The 20893-nt window shown below is 44.8% G+C and overlaps 1 protein-coding gene across 3 annotated transcripts in view; it reads left to right on the top strand.

Annotated features, from left to right (window-relative positions):
* LOC119769430 (innexin inx1) overlaps positions 1-20893 on the top strand; it is a 112781-nt gene that overhangs the window by 55937 nt on the left and 35951 nt on the right. The window lies entirely within an intron of this gene.

The following is a 20893-nucleotide window of genomic DNA, read 5'->3' as shown; positions in this document are numbered from 1 at the left end:
CGTTAATCTTTGTTAGGCTCCGACTTTGAGGGCTTGTATCTCCCAAACGGTAACATCTAGCGGGTTACTTTCAGTTGCATTTTACGGGCATTAACTGTGACTATGAGTTCCCGGTGAGGTAATTTGTTCAAAGTGGCCACCGGTTCCGGCAACCCGGAACATCCGTCAAGCATGTTTTTTGAAGTTTTTGTCGTTCAATCGTCATTTAAGCCAATGTTATGAGACGTTGTTTGTATTACATAGGTACTGACTATATTGGGTCAGTTCAGGGTATCTGTGGCCACTCCGGAACCGATTCCATGGTACCACGCAAATGGTTCCGACGATTGTGATATTCAAAAGTCAACCTGTTGCTTATCAAACTTCGTCAAATTGAAATCATTAATCATCCATTATCATGCCGGTGCCCTTTGACCCGATCGGACCACTCCGGAACCGGTTACCGGTGGCCTCGGAGGAAGTGTACTGAGTATAGAAAAAATCCTTTCATGTGACATATCAAACTTCATGAATCTGAAAATTATAACCAACGAAGGCCAAACTGACGTCTTCAGGGTTGATCCTTCCGGAATCGGTCACTGGAGGCTACAGTGCTTACCCCTCCCTCCTCTCGCTTCTCCTGCATCATAGAGAAAGTGCCGACGTCTTATGAAGAATTTTATGTTAATAAAAATATATATTAGCTATACACTGGTTTGGTTGGCTTGTTTTAAAATCATCGACAGAACATTCAGAAGTGGTTCCATAACACAATTGACGTAATAAACAGCAACTACTGGCTCTCTGATCGGGTGTCCATGGTAACCGGCGAGAGTGTCAAACCTGTACAATTCAGCTGGTTAATTGGCCTACTTGGATACAGTGCAATGGGACTTCAACTGCGTACCATCTTGTAGCCTACTAATTGCAAGCGCACTGGAGTTTAAAGACGGGTCAACCGGAACCAATAAAAGTGCATCGGAAATATTTCCCAAATAATATAAAAATCTTCATACTTAATCATAAGGCACCGACATGCATCTAAGTGGTCATAACTTTCAATTTCATGAAGTTTAATATGTCACATGAAAGGACTTTTTCTATACTCAGTACACTTCCTCCGAGGCCACCGGTAACCGGTTCCGGAGTGGTCCGATCGGGTCAAAGGGCACCGGCATGATAATGGATGATTAATGATTTCAATTTGACGAAGTTTGATAAGCAACAGGTTGACTTTTGAATATCACAATCGTCGGAACCATTTGCGTGGTACCATGGAATCGGTTCCGGAGTGGCCACAGATACCCTGAACTGACCCAATATAGTCAGTACCTATGTAATACAAACAACGTCTCATAACATTGGCTCAAATGACGATTGAACGACAAAAACTTCAAAAAACATGCTTGACGGATGTTCCGGGTTGCCGGAACCGGTGGCCACTTTGAACAAATTACCTCACCGGGAACTCATAGTCACAGTTAATGCCCGTAAAATGCAACTGAAAGTAACCCGCTAGATGTTACCGTTTGGGAGATACAAGCCCTCAAAGTCGGAGCCTCACAAAGATTAACGCGTTAATCAACGCGTTAATTAACGACGTTAATTAACGTGCTCCGTTCGCGTTAAAGTTAAGATCAACGTAGGCTCCGTTCGCGTTCACGTTTATGTTAACTTTTAACGATTCCGTTAAGTTAAACGTCGTTAATCTAAACGTTTAACAGCACTGGCCTGAATAATCAGGAGGCAAAAAAAATATTTTTTCGAAAAACTTCAAAATTTTAATGAAAATTAAATTTTAATCAACTGAAAACCAGGTAAAATGCATTTTCCCGCGTTTATAATCATATTCAGCATGTTTGAACTCCTTTGAAAACATTTTAAATTTTCATGAAATACCAATGTACAGTCCCACGAAAAGTTTTTTTTTTTCGCGAAAAAAAATTCCGTCAATACCTCGATATTTTCAAAACTTATGATTGGAAAGCAACTGTACGTCTGTAAAATGCATTTTAAAACACTTTTTTCATCCAAATGTTGAAACCTAGGCTTGTAATTTCAATTTTTATATATTTTTATTTTTTTTTGCCCCCTCGACTTTGGTCAGAGCCGAGGGACATAAACTTCAAAAAATATTTGCAACGGCCTAACATCAAAATAAAACAAACCGGATTTCCCGGAAGCGGTTTCGAATTTGTAGTTTTCAAGGGTCACTGTGTTTTATCAAAAACATAAATGAAAACTTTCAAATTTGCAGTCAGCCATTCCATTAATCGAAAAATCTCAAGAAAAGCTTTCAAATTAAAATAACTTCGAATCATTATGTTCAATTATCGATTTTCTATGATTTTTGAACATTAGCCGATCTGCAAACTGTTGGGGTATGTTGGGTTGTAGAGCATGAGCATCAGTGGTGTCACGGTTCGCTTACTCGAATCGTGGTTCAAACGATACGTCATGACGCTCAAGTGTGGTTCGCTCATGATTGCGAACCAAGCACGAGCGAACCACGATCCGAACGCCTGCCGTGGTTCGCATGAACCCTTGCTCTCTCATCGCGAATGAGAGTGAGAGGGACCATCAATGAGCGGTTCGCAAGAAGAGCTAAAAACAGCACTCAGAGAAAAACATGTCATGATTTTGACAACAGAAGGCTACGGCAGGCGGCTTAAGTGACTATCGAGGGCTAGAGCTACAGAGCATGGCTGCAACAACTCAGTGGGATGTCCTGACTCCTGGATTTATTATCGATGGGTCCACCACCATAACAAGCAAGAGGTCTGCGTTGTTATGTTCTGGGTCAACAGAGGACTCCCTGGTTCCTTGGGGACCATCCGCAAACGTGGACACTTTTTTAGAAATCTCAACCCCCTCGTGGACAATTTCCATTCAAATTAAATCTTTTTCTATGGAACGTGGTTAATCGCCATAGCCCCCTTACCGTAAGGTGTCCACGTAGTTTATGGATGGTCCCTTGATAACTTTATCGTTAAAAAATTTGAACAATTTTGTGGGAGTGAAGAATGAAAACAAATAAGTTTTTCTATCAGTGCCTACATTCTCCGTTGGCGAACCGTTCGCTGAACGCTCTCTTTACTCCGTTCAGAGCGGAGCGGTAAGCGAGCAGAGAAATGATGATCGAAATTTTGGTTCGCGAACCGTTCAAACCCCCCGCTCTGAGCGATCGATAAGCGCTCACCCGATAGGTTCGTCGATTGAGTGGCTATGATACGCTCAAAAGCGAACCGTGACACCACTGATGAGCATGAGAGACCACCCATGGTTGTCCTTCTCCGTTGCTGAACAGGACCGTATTATCCTATCAGCACTATCACTCAACGGATTCAACGATCTATGATGTTTCTCTTATCAACAGCATGCATGAATGCGCTGAAAAGATAAAACAACAAGATCATCAAAACTAGAGCAGGTGCGAATAAGTAACAGTCATTGGCCACCAACGGCGCCCGCCATGTCAGTTTGTAGATCTCGGGGGATTGGGGCGGGAATGTTAGTTAGCACAGGTTGCTACCAAGGGTGGGTTCTATACGATATCCACACCCCCACGTGTGCCGGAAAAACTACTTCTACTTGGGATTTTGTTAGTTGGTAAGGGTAATGGTCAGGATTCATCATAGAAGATGATGATGTGACCCAAAAATCAATAAGTTTTGTTTATAGGGTGTATTATTCTCAAGGCAAATAATCGGATGCTGCTGATGAGACAATTCCCGTTTATTTGCTGTTGAATTAAGCATAAATGATTCAATCTTAGACAGCCGGCTGTGGAAAGAAGAATCAAAATAGTATGTAATTAAATGTTGAAATGCTATACTCAGCATAACATTTACATAGACTAAACCGACCATGGAGTAGAAACGATTTAAATTTTTGAATTATTATAAAATAAGCAACCAATAAATGACTGAGAAGTTACGATGTTATGAACAGGAATTAAATAATCACGTTGAATTAACATTCATTGCCATGCTTCACGAGCTAAATTACTAAGCGGAAGTCGAGTTGTAAGGTGATGTATATCTAGCGCGAAATTTAAAACGAATCTTCTCATTAAACAATTACATAAAACAAAGAACCCCGGCTGTAATGTGTATCTCACCCGAAAAAACACCAAAATATTCCGACGACGAACGCGAAAAATCAAGCGACCCGACGGAACGACGCTCCAAATCGAACTGGCAAACTGGTTGTCATCGAAGCAACCAGAGCCAGCCGCAGACGCACACACTCACCCGAAAAACACCAAAATATTCCGACGACGAACGCGAAAAATCAAGCGACCCGACGAAACGACGCTCCAAATCGAACTGGCAAACTGGTTGTCATCTAAGCAACCAGATCCAGCCGCAGACGCACGCGCACATGCACATACTCACCCAAAAAACACCAAAATATTCCGACGACGATCGCGAAAAATCAAGCGACCCGACGGAACGACGCTCCAAATCGAACTCTATGAGGGGTATGTTGGGTTGTAGAAGGTTAAAAGGTTTTCATCGCAAAGTCTCTCTATTGTGTTGGTTCATAGTTAGACAAAATTAATTTCCATCAAAATCGCTGTTCATTACAGAATGTCTAGTTACAGATTAACCGATTGACCAATGTCAGGCAGATCCAGTAAAATAATCATCATCAATTTCAAACAGATCAATCTGTGATCGACATAGGGGAACTATACCCTTTCTTAGCCTATTTCTATTATCGGCCTATCAGCACTTTGATCATGAATTACAGCTTCCATAAATAAAGTGTTTTTGACTGTTCCAAAGAAATAAATAGCTCAAATAAAAGTGAGCTAGCAACTCTCCATTGTTAATACATCTGAAAATTTTGATTTAATAGCGAAAAACGGCAAAAGTGATGAGAATCGGTCGAATTGCTTAGAGTGACTAAAATGGGTATATTTCCCCTACTGCGCTGATTCGAATTTTTCCGTTTTCACTTACTGATACTACACTGAAAGAAACCAACATAGCAAAATCAAATGCTTTTTCACGTTAGCCACTCCGAAAACCAACACAATAAATTCACATGCTTTTCCTTTGACTCACACATGCTTTGCACTTCAAATGAATGTGGGAATCATCTGGAACCAGCTGATCGCTAGCAAAAAGCCCTTCATTCTTTTTTTGCATGAACTACACGTGAAAACCAAATGAGAGTCAGATTTGCGATTCCTTTTCGTAAGGTCGTAGAATTTTCGCTTCCGCCGTCGGTGTGTTTTCGTTTTTGGCGTGCATGTGTGCGTGTGAAGGTGCGGCTGGCTTTGGCTGTCCCGATGACAGTTGAGCCAGTCAGATTTGCGATTCCTTTCCGTAGGGTCGTAAGAATTTTCGCGTCCGCCGTCGGTGTGTTTTTCGTTTTTCTCGCGTGCGTGTGTGCGTGTGAAGGTGCGGCTGGCTTTGGCTGTCCCGATGACAGTTGAGACAGTCAGATTTGCGATTCCTTTCCATATGGTACGTTCGTTTGATGGCTAGTTCGGCACTGAGTGCCGCACTCAGAGCTGTCAAAGTGTTTCTTTGAAGAAACTCGCGCTAGTTCCGCACGAGTTTCGCCGCCATCTTAGAACTGAAACTCTAGTGCCGCACTCGATATTTTTTCAGTTTCATGCGAGTTCCATGCACACTGAAAAAGAATGTTCGTTTGAACCAAAACTGGCACCGACGAGTGCGGCACTCAGTGCCACACTGGCTGTTCAAACGAACGTACCAATAGGGTCGTAAGAATTTTCGCGTCCGCCGTCGGTGTGTTTTTCGTTTTTCTCGCGTGCGTGTGTGCGTGTGAAGGTGCGGCTGGCTTTGGTTGTCCCGATGACAGCTAGCCTAGAGACCCTAAATAGGGAGACTGGTCTAAGCTTGCTAAATCGATCTGGCAACGTATGTTTTGAGCTTGCCAACACTGCCAAGTTTTGCTGGGCGTAAAGGCAAATGCTCGTTTGGATACGTCAAACTCGTGTCTGTTTGGGTACGTCAAATTCACTTCGACCAGTCTCCCTATTTAGGATCTCTAAGCTAGCCAGTTTGATTTGACCCTTTCAACACCCTATCATACCATTTCAGCTCGATACACATAGAAAATCGTCGTTCGCACCGTTAATCAGTACCTCACTAAACATCAATCATTTAAAACTCGTAAAATCATCTCAAGTTAAAAGTTGCATTGTTTAATCCTTCATTCTTTAATTACAAATGATTTTGGTTCTATCTTTCCACAGCCGGCTGTCTAAGACTAGACCATTTCATTTAAAATTTAACAACCGATAAACGAGAAATGTCTCATCCGCAGCATCCGATTGTTTGTCTTGAGAATAATATATAACATCTTTCAACAAACACTATGATTTTGGGTCGCATCATCATCTTCTATGATGAATCCTGACCAAACACCCTATCCTACTAACAAGTTTTCAGGTTCCTGGCGCTCGTAGGGTGTAAGCACAGAGTGAATCAGCTGCCCTAGTAGCAACCTGCGCTAACTAACATTCCCGTCCCTTAAAATCGAGGTCTACAAACTGACATGGCGAGCGCCGTTGGTGGCCAATGACTGTTACCTATTCGCAACTGATTTAGCTTTAGCAATCATGGTGTTTTATTTTTTCAGCGCATTCATACATGCTGTTGATAAGGGAAACACCACTAGATCGTCGAAGCCACGAGGTGGTCACTCCAAATATATTGCATTTTTTTCATAAGTTAATCCGTATGTGCATCCATATTTACGTGCATACACCATTCCTCTATGAATTTTATTTCAGTGTTCACAGCTGTCGTCGCAAACGCGCGCACTGTTTACAAACAACAACAAAAAATCAATCTGTCTCTATTACATTTTCCGGCCGAGCGATTCGCTGGCACTCATCCGACAATTTCATGGGCCAGCAGCTTCGTCGTAGTAAATCCGGATTTTCCATTGTTTTGTGTTGAATTTAGTGCGTGTTTGGACTCAGTAAGGCACCAGCAATCGAGATGGTGGTAACCCAGGAGGACAAGTCGATCGAGCTGCTGGACGTGGACCCTCAGGAGACGGAGGACGACGGGGCGGTGGAGGTGCTGGACTCAAGCGGAAGGGCAAGCGCACCGTAATCAAGACTTTGACACGGCAGACGTACTTTTTGCCCGTGTTTAGCCTGGTTGATCCAGAGAAACTCAAGCCGGACGATTTGGTGGGCGTAAACAAGGACTCGTACCTCATCCTGGAGACACTTCCGGCCGACCGAGCAGTATTCGGACATTGGCGGGTTGGACAGGCAAATCCAGAAATTGATTGAGGCCGTCGTGCTGCCGACGACGCACAAGGACAAGTTCAAGAACCTGAGAATTCATCCACCGAAGTCGACCTACCTGAAAATGGCCAGCCAGCAGCTGGTGCAGATGTTCATCGGAGACGGTGCTAAGCTCGTCTGGGACGCGTCCGCACTGACCAAGGAAAAGTCGCCGGTGGTTTAATTTCTTTTTATTTGTGAAATCAGTTTTTGTATTGTTAGATATGATGAAAAAAACGATATTGACCGCCCCTCCTCTCCCTTCTCCCCCCATGCGACAACTCGTTGGGTTGCGAACAGGTGCGCGTACTTTTTCAACTTGCTATTCGGCCCCACGATGAACGTAAAGATCCGTTCCTGCTTCAACCACTTTGGTATCTCTCGATCCCAGTTGTCCACCAAACTGCTCGGAGTCACGATCAGAACCCGCTTCACAACCGGCTGCCCGTAAGGTCCCTGATTCTTCAAGGTGTAGATCAACGCCAACGTCTGCAACGTCTTCCCCAGTCCCATCTCGTCGGCCAAAATCGCTCCCAACTGTTCCGAGTCTTCGCGTTTCATTCCCAAAACCCTTCCCGCTGGTGCGGCCGCAAATGCTTAGCCACGCAGTACGGAACGCAACCCTTTGTTATACTTCCACTGATCGAGCGAAGGCTCCCGCATCATCAACGGAACAAAATCCTCCGCAATCGCTTCCTCCCCACAGTCCCAACCAGCTCGACACCCGTGTTGACATCACAATCGGACTCCCGGCGCACATCGACTCCGCCGGCAGCCTAAGCCCTCCTCTCGCCTCGAATGGAACCCTCTTCACCGGCACATCATTCTCCTTGGCCACCTCCCCATCAATCCGCTCCACCAGTTCAACCTCCTTGCTCAACCGCGAACCCTCCTCCAGCTCCTCCTCTTCACCAACCCGGAGCTCCCAATCACCTTGCCGTCCTCGTCGCCCAACGTGACGCTCTTCCCGCCCACGATGGTCAACGTTCCGTCGCCCACCCACGTTTTGTGCTTTTTGGTCGTTATTTTGCCCCAGCACACTTGCGTCGTCGTTGGTTCTGCGGGGGTGGGCAACGCTGCCGGCTTTCTGACTGCGACGGCTCGGGCTTCCAACACGCGGGCATGGTTCTCCGAGCTGGTGAGCAGCTCCAGCATGCCCGGGTCCGGTTGGGCTTGCGGTAACGGCTGCGGTCGGATTGTGAGGGTGGTGGAAGTTCGGCCGGCAAGGACCGCTTCATCGACGGTCCTGCCGTCATCACCCGCATTTGCTTCTTAAGTAGAAGTGCTGACGTTTTCTGGTCCCGCTGTCCCAATCTTCGTAGGGCACCGGAAATCCTGAAGGTGACAAAATATACCTCAAGCTGGATTAGAGCGGTGACAGTTTGTAAATGAAGGAAACAAACAAGTGACAGTTCTGAACTGTCACTATCCACACTGAACAAAATTCAATTCCGAATATCGTGCAGATAAATAATATTTACGCTTGTATTTACGATATTTACGAAATATTTACGGAAGTAAATCCAATGCGCTACGGATCAACCATGTGCCCAACCCCGTGGTCGAAGCCTATAATCAGTAGTGCTGAAAGGATATTACGGTTCTGTTCAGCAACGGAGGGGCAACCATGGGTGATCTCTCATGCTCATGCTACACGTGAAAACCAAATGAATTTCACTTTGATTTGCCCCAATCGACTAGTCCTTCAATTCTGAAGTGAAAGTCACGTTAAAAACACATGTCTTGATTTTGAAAGCAGCGTGTCGAAAATGTTCGAGGAGACAATGAATAGAGATGGCGAATTTTAAGAGCTCGCTGTTGAAGCTCTTCCTTTTACAGTGTCTGTGGCAGATCATTTGTGTGCGTGTATCTGATGATAATTTTGGATCATCATTCCCGGTCGGAAAAAAATCTGGTAAATTTGAGTGTCTGGCGCAGGCGGACGTTTGTCGTGCAGTTCAGACACACTTGGCACATTTCTTTTAGCCAGGTTTTGCGTGACGCCCGACGAATCTGGCGAAAATCTGGTGGGATAACTCACAGCTGTCTGGCACAAAAACCAATCGGTTCAATCGGTTGAACCGTGCACGACCGGTTTGTTGCATATTCGCCAGAATTCTGGCAACATTCTTGGGCCAGTCGGGGGGAAAATCTGCCAGACGTCTTGCGCAGCTAAGTGCAGCGCCCAAGACAAAACGCCCGCCAGGCGCCCCCCTTTTCCGTCTGGGTTGCTGACTACTCCCCAGTCAAATCAATCCGAATTCTGAAACGGAATCTAATTAGAATCGCATACAAATTCCGTTTCAAACGCAACAACCGGTTCCGTGTTCGAACCGGTTGTTGCGTTTGAAACGGAATTTGTATACGATTCTAATTAGATTCCGTTTCAGAATTCGGATTGATTTGACTGGGAGAGAGCGAGCTGAAAAGTACGGGAATAACGTGCTGCAAAAAAGTGACTTATGCTGGCTGCAGAATTCTGCAAAAGCTGCAGAAATTCTGCAATTCTGCTAGTACGGGAATAGACCTATTATTTCCGATGATCGGCCATTTGACGGCCATGTTTGTTTTAGAAAAACATTCAAATCTTGATTCTGAATGTTTCAATCAGCTGGAGGCGAACCTGCCAAGTGAGGAAGAATTAGGCGCTGCTTCTCTCGAGGTCGGCTGGAGTAAAATTTGCTCAGCCATCGGTAGTGTCGCTGAAACTTCATTAGGTAGGGTGGAACGACACAGGAAAAACGATTGGTACGACGACGAATGCCAACCGTTATCGTGCGAGAAGAAAGCTGCTTTTCGACAGAAAGTTGCAGACCAGTACGATAGAGGACGAGGATCGATACAAACAGGCAAGGGAACGACAAACCGCGGTCTTCAAGATAAAGAAGCGCCAGCAAGAAGATCGAGACCGCGACGAGATGGAGCGGCTGTTCCTTGAAAACGAGACGTGGAAGTTCTACCGGAAGATAAACCAGTTCCGGAAAGGCTTCGTGCCGCGAGCCGAGAAGTGCCGGGACGCAGAGGAAATCTTCTCGTGAACAGAAACGAGGTGGAAGCAGTACTTCAATGAACACCTCAACGGCGAAACAGCAGACGGAGACTGCATGGAAGTTAACCTTCCAGTTAACTCAATCGGAATTCTCAAACGGAATGCAATTCGAATCGTTTACGTAATCCGTTTCAAACGCAACAACCGATTCCGTGTACGTACCGGTTGTTGCGTTTGAAACGGAATACGTAAACGATTCGAATTGCATTCCGTTTCAGAATTCCGATTGAGTTAAATGGGTTGGAGCTCCCGGGGCTGATGACCAGTTCCCGGCTCCTGATCTCTGGATGGTTAATAAGGAGATCAAGGAGCTGAAGAACAACAGAGCCGCCGGTAAAGATCGGTTGCCGAGCGAGCTTTTCAAATATTGAGGAGAGAAGCTGGCTAGGGCGTTCCACAAGGTAATTTCCATGATCTGAAGTGAGGAAAAACAGTCCGAACAAAAGTAATCAAATCTTATGGTTGCGTTACGACTTTACCCTTTGGAATCGTAGCGGCGTTATGGATTACCCGTTGAAAATTTTCATCATGGTAAACTCATGTTTTTTTTCGATTTTTGTTTTGTTTTGACAACTGCTGGATGTGAAAAATGTCATCTGTTTAAAGTTTCTTTAGAACATTCAACAGCAGGAAACTTCTAGCAACTTTTAGAAGACGACCACATTAAGTGAAGTTTTTGATATTTGACCTTTGAATCAGTTGGAGCCATACGTCCAAGGGTCCAAATTGATCCTCCTCAGAACGTTGAAAAAAAGTTTATAACAAAAATAGTCGACTCGATTGAAATTGGTCTAGAACTGTTGGATTTTGCTTCCATCCCAACAGCACTGGGCCGCCAAAGCGAACATTAACGGTGGGGCGGGGTCATGAACGCCAGCGGTGAAAACCTGCAGGCTGTTTCGTTTCCAACATCCGAATTTACGGGAAGCCAACACGAGTATAGTCCTTGTTCTAGTTTCGCAAATGATGGAAGTCAGTGCATCAATTAAGCTCAGGATTAGAATAATAAATTGAAGTAAACTAAGAGCAAAAGCTTCTATCGACTCAACATCACATATATTTCTGGTCACTCCTCGAAGAAAAAAAAAACAAAAATATTGATATAAAAATAAATTGGTAAATTACACTATTTGCTCTATCTGTCCACGTGAAATCACGACAAAGCGGTCGGTCACAAGGGTAAACTTTAAGTTCCGAATTCAATGGATCGGTGAACCGCAGCAGCTCCAGAAATCTTGTTCAAAATATGCACGCAATATCACATACATTCTTTGTGATTAAATTTATCGCCTTCAGAAAATGCACATTGTTGATTTTGTAAATGTGAAAAACTTTGACAGTTTATAGAAGTCGAAAAAAAAAACGAAACTATTGGCACTACGCCCCCCGGGGCATGGCCTTCCTCTAACGTGGGATTTCTGCTCCAGCGCCTCTGACGAGACAGGAGATACCGGGACCGACGTTTTACTTCACCATCCGATAGAAGCTCAGTGGATAAGGCGGGAATCGAACCCGCGTCTCATAGCATCATCGGGATCGGCAGCCGAAGCCGCTACCCCTGCGCCACGAGACCCACAGTTTATAGAAGTCATCCCCCGTAAAAAAAATCCGACTTTTCGCATAACTAAGTCGGGTCTAGTCGGGTGGCAACAGACTTCTGTGTAATCTTTACATAAGCGTCTGGTGGTAAATCGGTTGTCGAAATCGGCCGACGAAATCGGTTACAAAAACAACCGATTTTTTACCGATTTAGTCTGTGAATAAAATAAAATCTGACTCAACTCAATTTAATCGGTCTATTCGTAGGCCGATTAAAAATCTTACTCCTGACGAATCCCGAATAAATCGGCTAACTGGTTGGTTGTTTTTGATTACCCGATTTTTTTATCCTTGGATGGCCCACCTCTTGCCCATACACATTATTTGTAGTATGGAAGGTTTACGAGCAGATATCTTTCGATAATTCTATTCCAGTGCTTGAGAGTATCCTTAAATCTTACTCGACTTCCGTGTATGCCCATCCGTTTCTCTCATTACATCACCTCAAGGCGCTCATACAAATCCTATGTTGAGTCTTTTATGTCACTCGCTGCTGCTTCCTTTTCTCCTATTTAGGGATTTGAGATCATTTGCTATCTCACACATATGAGCACATAGGGTTAAAACCGCGCCCAGATTCGCGTTACTTTTGATCAAACTTTTTCATATGCGGCCCAAGGTAAATCCCATGCGATTTGTACCGATAATGAAGATGGCCGGCCGTCATAACATGCTCTTCCTCACAGTACAATCGTGGGTACCTACTCCAGTGGTCTTCGTAAAACGAAAGTCTTGCAGTGCCTCTTGAACTCGTTGATGTTGCTGGTGAGCTTAGCTTCGTCGGGGAGTTGATTAAACAGGTTGTATCCTTTATAAAGTAGGGAGTTCTGGGTGCAAGTCTTCTTGCATTGCAGCAGTCTGAGGTCGTCGGCTTGTCTTGTGTTGTACTGATGAATGTCACTTCCGTGTACCACCGTTTCCGTCAAGTATTTTGGGGCCATCCCTTTCCTAATCCTAAACACAAAAACTAAGGTGTTGTATTCGATGCGCTGCCTAACGGACATCCACTGCAGGCACTCTAGCATAAGTTGTCTTGAAGTCAGACGCATAACTCGGCTTTGAAGCACTTGCATTCGTTTTAGCTGCGTCCGGGTTGCAAGAAACAAAATTGAGGCACAGTAGTCAAAATGGGGAGCAATCAAAGAGTTGTAGACGTGTATCTTTGCTTCTGAGGTCAGGTATCGGCTGATTCTGCACATAATTCCATACTTGCGAGCTGCTTTCCGTATCGTGTAGTCAATGTGTTCGTTAAAGTTGAGTTTTTCGTCCAGCATTACTCCAAGATATTTGATCGCTTCCACCCGTTCAACTGCCTCGCCATCTACCATAACTGATCTGCTAATGTCATTGAGCCGCCGTGTAGTCACAATCATGCTTTTCGTTTTGCTGACGTTAAGTTGAAGTTTCTTCCACCTCAGCCAATCAACAAATCCTGCTAGTTCAGCATTCATCACGTCAAAACATTCGTCCAGACTATCTCCCACTACGAACAGAACTGTGTCGTCGGCGAACAAGTTCACTTGTGCCTGCCGTAACGCTTGTTTTAGGTCGTTCATGTACAGAATAAATAGCAGCGGTCCTAGTACACTTCCCTGTGGTACTCCAAGATTCACATCCGTAGCGGGCGATGTTGCGCTGTTGTACCTTGTCACTTGTACTCGGCTGCTTAGATAGCTGCTTAACCACCTCAAAGCTGTACCACGTATTCCGCAACGACGCAAAACTGCCTTCAACTTGGATCGGTCAATTGTCTCAAAAGCGCGCTTCAAGTCCACGAATACTGCCAAGATAATTTTTCCTTCTTCCACGTACTGCTTCCACTTCACAAGTAGGAGGTTAAGAGCTGACTCACAAGAATGATGTCTCCGAAAACCAGATTGCTCCTCAACTAGTACTCCCGCTCGATCCACAAACGCCGTCAGCTGCTCTTTCACAATCGTTTCTATGACCTTCTCGTACAGCGGCAACATGTTGATTGGTCTGTGATCTTCCGGACGCGTTGATTTCGGCACCTTTGGAATTGGAATTACCAAAGTTTGTTTCCAATGTTGTGGGAATTCACCTTGGCTCAGAGACCTGTTCACAATGTCCAACAACTCTCCTCCTACGACATCCAGAGCATCCAACATCACACGCTTTGTCACGTTGTCGACGCCAGCACAGTCTTTTAGCGATCGAACGGTATCCTTGAGTTTGGCCATGGTGACTTGTTGGAATTCTGCTACTGCTACTGGAACTACTGTTGGAGGCGGAATCTTCGCATGAATCTCTTCTACGCTGTCCACAAAGAAGTTGTTTAGACGCCTTGCTGTTTCTGCATCGCTGCAGCCGGTTCCAAAGACGATTTCTGCATGCTGCTTTCCTCCGGGCTGAATCAGCGATTTCAAACATCTCCATAGCTTCTTAGAATCTCCATGACAGCTTCTGATTTCTTCCTCAACCGACTGATTTTTCGCCTGTTTCAGACCCCGGACGTAAGCGTTCCTCAACAGCTTGTACTTCTCCAGCGCTGGAACAGATTTTGTACTCCTATATTGCCGGTACGCGTTGTCCCGTTCATTTTTCATAGCCCTCAGATGATCAGTGTACCAGTCACTTGTTTCTGTGCGTCTACAGCAGCGAACATCGACTAAACTTTCAACAGCGGACACCAGATTTGTGCTGAAGTTACGCGATGCTTCTCCAATTGTCTCATCTATCCTGCTGTTACTGCTCCTGTTTCTTCGAAGAATTTCTTGCAGCTTGTCCTTGGAGTACCGCTTCCAGCTTACATACGATTCCTCTCGCTCCGGAAGATTGATTGTGCCATTCCCAATCGCGATACTGATTGTCTCATGGTCAGACACTTTCAGTTCTTCAACAACACGTGCTTCTGCATTCTCCATGTTGGTGAAGACGAGATCAATGATGTTGCTGCTTGTCGGTCCGACGCGCGTGGGTTCCAAAACAATCTGCCTCATTCCCATAGCATCTGCAACGTTCTTTAGCTCTCTGGAACACCCTGGTTCATTCCATCGAATGTTGAAGTCACCGACGAATACGTTCCTTCTTTCATCCGCGAACACACTTCTTAGCCATTCTTCGTAGCTGTCAATAAACTCCGTGTCACTGCTGCTAGGTGAATGATAAATTCCTCCGTAGATTCCGTTGAGTGCTGAGCTTTTCACGTCCACTGCCAAAAACCAGTTATCTCCAACAGCCATGTTTGAAATCGTCTCGTATTTTAAGCGATCATCCACGTACACGGCAACTCCACCTGTGTGTGCTGACCTTGATAGACAAAAACTGCAGCTGTACGTTTGTATCTGAAACTCGTCAAGATCGTGTTTTTCTGTCAAGTGTGTCTCCGTCAGTACAATTATTTTTGGTGTTGTCTTCTGAATAATCAGCTTCAGTTCGTCAAAATGAGATTTCATGCCAGCAATGTTCAGGTACAATATATCTCCGTCCGGTTTTGGTTGCTACGTCGTAAAGTCCACCAATCTGTTCCTTTTCTCCTGCTCCTTCTGGAAGACCGGGCAATCACTACTCCAAGCGGAATGGTTTGCGTCGACGTTCACCTTACGTTGCACTCGTAGTTTTTCGCAGTTTACACACTTTTCCGCAGTTGCTTCACACTCCTCCCGATTTCGAAGGATGTTTCGTTAGGTCGAGAACTGTCAAATTTTTTACGGGGTCTGAACCTAAGAGCTCTTAGATCTGAACGCTTGAAAAAAGTAACGCCTCAAATGTCAGTTTGCTTCGAGCGTTACGACAAGCAAAAGTTTTGCTGAAGGGGGGATGTACCACGATGTACCGCGTAACGCAACCATGAATGAAATGCCAGTGCTCCCTCTGGATTACTCTGTGGTTATACGCCCCATCTACAAAAAGGGCGATAAGTTGGATTGCTGTAACTACCGCGGCATAACACTTATCAATGCTGCCTATAAAGAGTACTCTCCCAGATCCTCTGCCGTCAGCTATCCCCCACGCAAAAAGGTTTGTGGGGCCCTACCAAGCAGGCTTTACGTGCGCGCGAGCCACCACGGACCAAATATTTTGCCTCCGGCAGATCCTTGAGAAATGCCGCGAGTACAACGTGCCCACACATCACATTTTCATTGACTTCAAGGCAGCCTATGACATGGTCGACCGCGAGCAGGTATGGCAGATTATGCACGACAACGGTTTCCCGGACAAACTGACACGGCTGGTCAAGGCAACCATGGAGCGAGTAATATGCTATGTGCGTGTTTCGGGGGAATTATCGGAACCCTTTGAATCACGGTGAGGGTTACGTCAGGGTGATGGCTTATCTTGTCTTCTGTTCAACATCGCCTTAGACGGTGTTATACGAAGAGCGGGCATTGACACGAGTGGCACGATAATCTTCGAGTCGTTTCAACTGCCCAGTATCGCGAAATATGGAGGCGTCTCCTTGTCACAGTACGGACTTCTCTCGGAGCCCTATGCTGATTGGAATGGTATGTGTTCAATCAGAAAATGGTTTTCTTTGTGTTGTTTGTACATACACAGCAAAAAATCCGATGGTAAAATCGCATGCAAAAGCATGCACATCACCTTCGTTAAAATAAACGCTTAATATTACACACCGCATGTACAATTTATGCAAACACAAAAAAAGTTGCATCCGACGGGAATCAAACCCAGCACCAACAGTAAGGACTGGCGCCTTAGCCCACTCGGGCATCAGACCGACACTCAAAAATCTTTCACCACATAGTTGCATGAAAATTCCTGTGGCAGCCAATTTTCGTCCCTAAACAATGTTTTACATGAGTCATGCAACAATCACCATGCATTCAGGTCAACTCTTCTTGATTTTCACGCAGCATACACTCACACAACTAAATGTCACGTGAAATTCATGCCTGAAAATTTGGAATGATTCTAACAGACCTGTTAGAATTCGGTAAGAATTTTACCAGAATATTCTAGCAAAGCGAAATCAGCTAGAATTCTGTGAGAATTTTGCTAGAAAAATCTGACAGAGCGAAATCTGTCAAAACTTACTCCATTTCCGCGGAAACCGCTTTGTACTGAACTTGACTTCCGCCAAAATAGTTCTGTCATCCGACTTGTTTACACAAGTTCACATTTTTCGTTTTTATTTTCTATTTTTGGTAAGTTATTCAAACAAGTTAGTTGTGTGCCCAAACAACTTATTAATTAAAAAAAAGAAAAAAACAAATAGCAAAAAACACGATGCCGGCTCGGTGGTGCAGCACCAGAGTCATCATAAACGGAAAGTGGCCGTATGCTACGCGGAAACATTTCAAAAAAGGTAAGCTCTGAAGCAGTTTTTTTTATTTGCAGGTTGTCCCAAGATTTGTCCAGGAAGAAAATTTTGATAGAATAAAAATGTGCCGCAATGTGAAAGTGTATCATTTAGAAAACTAGTGCTAGTGTTCCAGTTTTCATTTATTGTGATTACAAAATTATTTATGTGAATAAATTCGATTTTGACACCCGTTTTATTTTAAAAATTAATAAGAAAAACATCTTACTAACAGCTTCTAGCAAAATTCTAGCTGGATTCTTGCAGAAAGGAGAATGGGCAAATTTGCATGGGAGCTGGTCCAAGGATGTACCTGAGAGGGATCAACTTTTTTCGAAAGATCTCGCCGAGACATGAAAAAAGGCTTCTGGATCAACTCTCTAAACCCGGGGGTTCAAAAATTACAAGTTGTTGAAGTTTAAGTTTTTTGGGTAAAAATGTAAGTTACGGAAATTGTTTTCCGCATAATTGATCGACGGTTGAGTAGCAAGGTGAAGAAAGTGGGACCAGTCGTCGTCCGGTGGGTAGCCTACCGGAACAAAGAACCGCACGTGACCCAGTGCAAGAACTGCTTGCAGTTCGGTCACGGAACAAGTAACTGCCATCTCAAGCCCAGGTGCAGTAGCTGTGGGGGTCCCCACAGCACAGAAAAGTGCAAAGCAGAAGAAACGCAAGCCAAGAAGTGTGTCAACTGTTCTGGATCCCACGAGGGTCTGGACCGCAGCTGTCCCAAACGTGCGCAGTTCATCCAGTCGAGGCACCAGGCGTCCAAGCCGAAGCCGCCAGCATGGAAGAAAGACAAACAGACTCCGGCAGGAGCTGTGTTTACCGCGGCAGATTTTCCTCCGCTACCTGGAGCGGTACCGGAAGAGAAACATCCTCGTCCCGCAGGAAGAAGTAGCGAAAGTACTGGCGCCGGCGCCGGTGCAACCCCGAAGGAGCAACAAGGTGAACGGATGCTGTACAGCGAGTCGGAGCTGTGGGCCATTTACCGAGACTACAGAGTTCGCTTGAGGCAGTGCAAGACACCCGAGGAACAGATTGACGTTATCGCACACTTGCTGACACATGGCACGAGAAAATGATCATCTAATTCAGTTACAGTTTTTTTTATTATTATTTATTACAAGCCTTACCCGGCAAACTTCGTCCTGCCCTTTTCAGGTTTCTTGACGTTTTTAGCTTGTTTGCTTATTCAGCCTCCTGTGATCAAAATTTGGTTTTACGTAACTTTTCCCATACAATCTGCAGATTTTCCGGAACCGGTTCCAGAGTGGCCAAAGTTGTAACTTTTTGGCGTAAGAACCTTCCTTGGACTTATACGAACCCAACGCAACAAAGAGCACCTCGATCCGACGTTCCGTGTTGAATTGATTCGCGTTCGAACAAAACCGCCGAAATTTTTTATATATATAGATTTGTTGTACTCTTGATCCTCGGTCCTAACCTGGTCGCAGTACCTAAAAGGACCTAATAAAAATAAGTTGTGAAGAAAAAAAAATAATTGATCGACGCCACCAACATCGTCAGCACAGCCGGCAACAGTAACCCAAACTGCGAACAAAGCTAAACTTCGTTTACCTCGCCGCGATTAAAGCAAGTAGCTCGATTAATGCTTTGCAAGCAAAACCTCAGTACCTCGTGTGTGAGGCTCTGGGGGACTTTTCGATCACAATAAAATCAGAACGTTTTGGACAGTCTAACACAACGCGTCGGCGTTATTTATTTCGAAACTTCCCCCCTTTCATAATGGGATCTTTATAACTTGTATAATGTATTTTTGCAACCCGGGAGCATGTTGACAGCTCCCATACAAACTGAGCGTACCCCTTTTTGTGGGCTCAGTCGGCCTAAGATGGCGGCCTTCGATACTGTCTAGCCAAAATTTTGAAAATGGTGAATAGTTTTAAAAAATATAGGTTTTGCCTTGTTTCGGTTTAAAACGACAAAATAAGCAGTTTGGAATCATTTTCATAAAAAAAACTTGTTTAGAGATACGTCACGTTCAAATATTACTCTGGAACAGTTGAAGTGAGCGTGCCGTGAAATCCATCACGAAAAAAAAGTTTCCCATGCAAATTTCGAGTTGCGTATTTCATGGGCGGACTCCTACGAGGCCCACTAGCCATCTGTCGGTGAATACGCGCAACTCACGAAAACTGTCATCTTAGGATTCGGCTGTATTTTTGTTATTTCTAAAATTATGTAAAAATCTCTATTTATTTTATTATGGATTTCGATCATCTTGACATCATTCGACGCGTATCAGCAAAAACTATGAGTTCTGATATGTCTTAACATGATTGAAACATGACTTCTCTTGTTTTTATCTGTTGGGGTATGGGTTCGGAGCCAAGTCCCAACACGATAGAAACCACGACGCCAGGAGGGGGGGGGGTATTACCCGCAGACCAGCAGATCGTACTGCGATTCCAGCGCAGGTACTCCAACGCCCGGTGATCCATGAACGCCATCCGGATTCCAAATAAGAACACCACACTCGCGATTACAAACCACACTTAACAGTGAATCATTTATTCGTCAAGATATATACAAATATGTACAGTCGCGTTATGACGGACGGGTGTCCGACCCGTACCGTCCCTTGGTTCTAGGACTACTTAAATTGCTTTCCCTAATTTGCTCCCTACTTGGCCCAGATCCCTTCCAATCGGGATGAACCTCAACCGATCGGAGAGAGAGATCGTTCTCTCTTATCGGCTTATCTCTTGTGCATTACCACTGACCACGACTAAAGAAGAAGATCACAGCTGCTGGCCAGTCCAGCGTATTCAAATCAGTGCAGTGGTATTGCGAGAAGAATGGAATGATAAAAAAAAAACGCAAATGACCAAAGTTCAAACCATCCAGGGATGTAACTCTAGGAGACCTTACTCCCGAACACTACTGTCCGTTTCTTTCAAAGGTACACGCCGCGCGGCATTTCAGAATATGCCATAGACATTGTTGCCAGCGATTTTCTGCACTTTTGGTGCAATATAAAATATACCTGTCAACAATGCCAGGCGATTCGAAGAAGAATATCAACAAAAACAAAACGCGCAGTATGGGATTTGACAGCACGCATTTGCCGAAAGTGCGGCGCGTCGTTTCGAGGCTGGTTTGCCGCGTGTCTTTCTCGGGAAAACGCGCAATATCCGTTTGAACCATTTGTGCAAGAGGCATACCATAGAAACAAGACGAAACTTCAAGATGTTTAAACCGGATTCTACCCAGACTGCATCAGAGTGTATGGAAAGCTACAGTGCAATGTTGTAACAACTTATTGGGATGTTCTGAGTCATCCGAGAGCTCCTTGGATTAAGACCTTGGATTGCTGTAACAAGCAAGAGGTCGATGGTTTTCATACCCGCATAGCTTCAGTGAGTATGGTAGGCTACTTTATAAATGTTTTGAAATGTCCTGGGTTCTCCTAGGAATCCCTGGAGTTAAAATCTGTGTTTCAATTACCGTAACAAGCAAAATGTCGACCGGTATTGACAACGGAGCATACCCGCATCCCAGTAAGAAATACAGGGCCGATCGGGTCTGATCGTAAGAACGACGATCAGACCTACAGGGGCCGATGCGGGTCTGATTTTGAGACATGCATCAGACCCGAATCAAGGTATTTTGCACCCGAAACGTAAACCTGTCAACCTTGTTCGAACATCGCGAGAGGCCTACGTGCGGGGGCGATGTA

The sequence above is a fragment of the Culex quinquefasciatus genome, chromosome 3 (genome assembly GCF_015732765.1).
Source record: "Culex quinquefasciatus strain JHB chromosome 3, VPISU_Cqui_1.0_pri_paternal, whole genome shotgun sequence".
Classification (NCBI taxonomy): Eukaryota; Metazoa; Arthropoda; class Insecta; order Diptera; family Culicidae; genus Culex; species Culex quinquefasciatus.
Note: the sequence above shows the minus strand (reverse complement) of the source record. Positions and strands in the feature narration are given on the sequence as shown.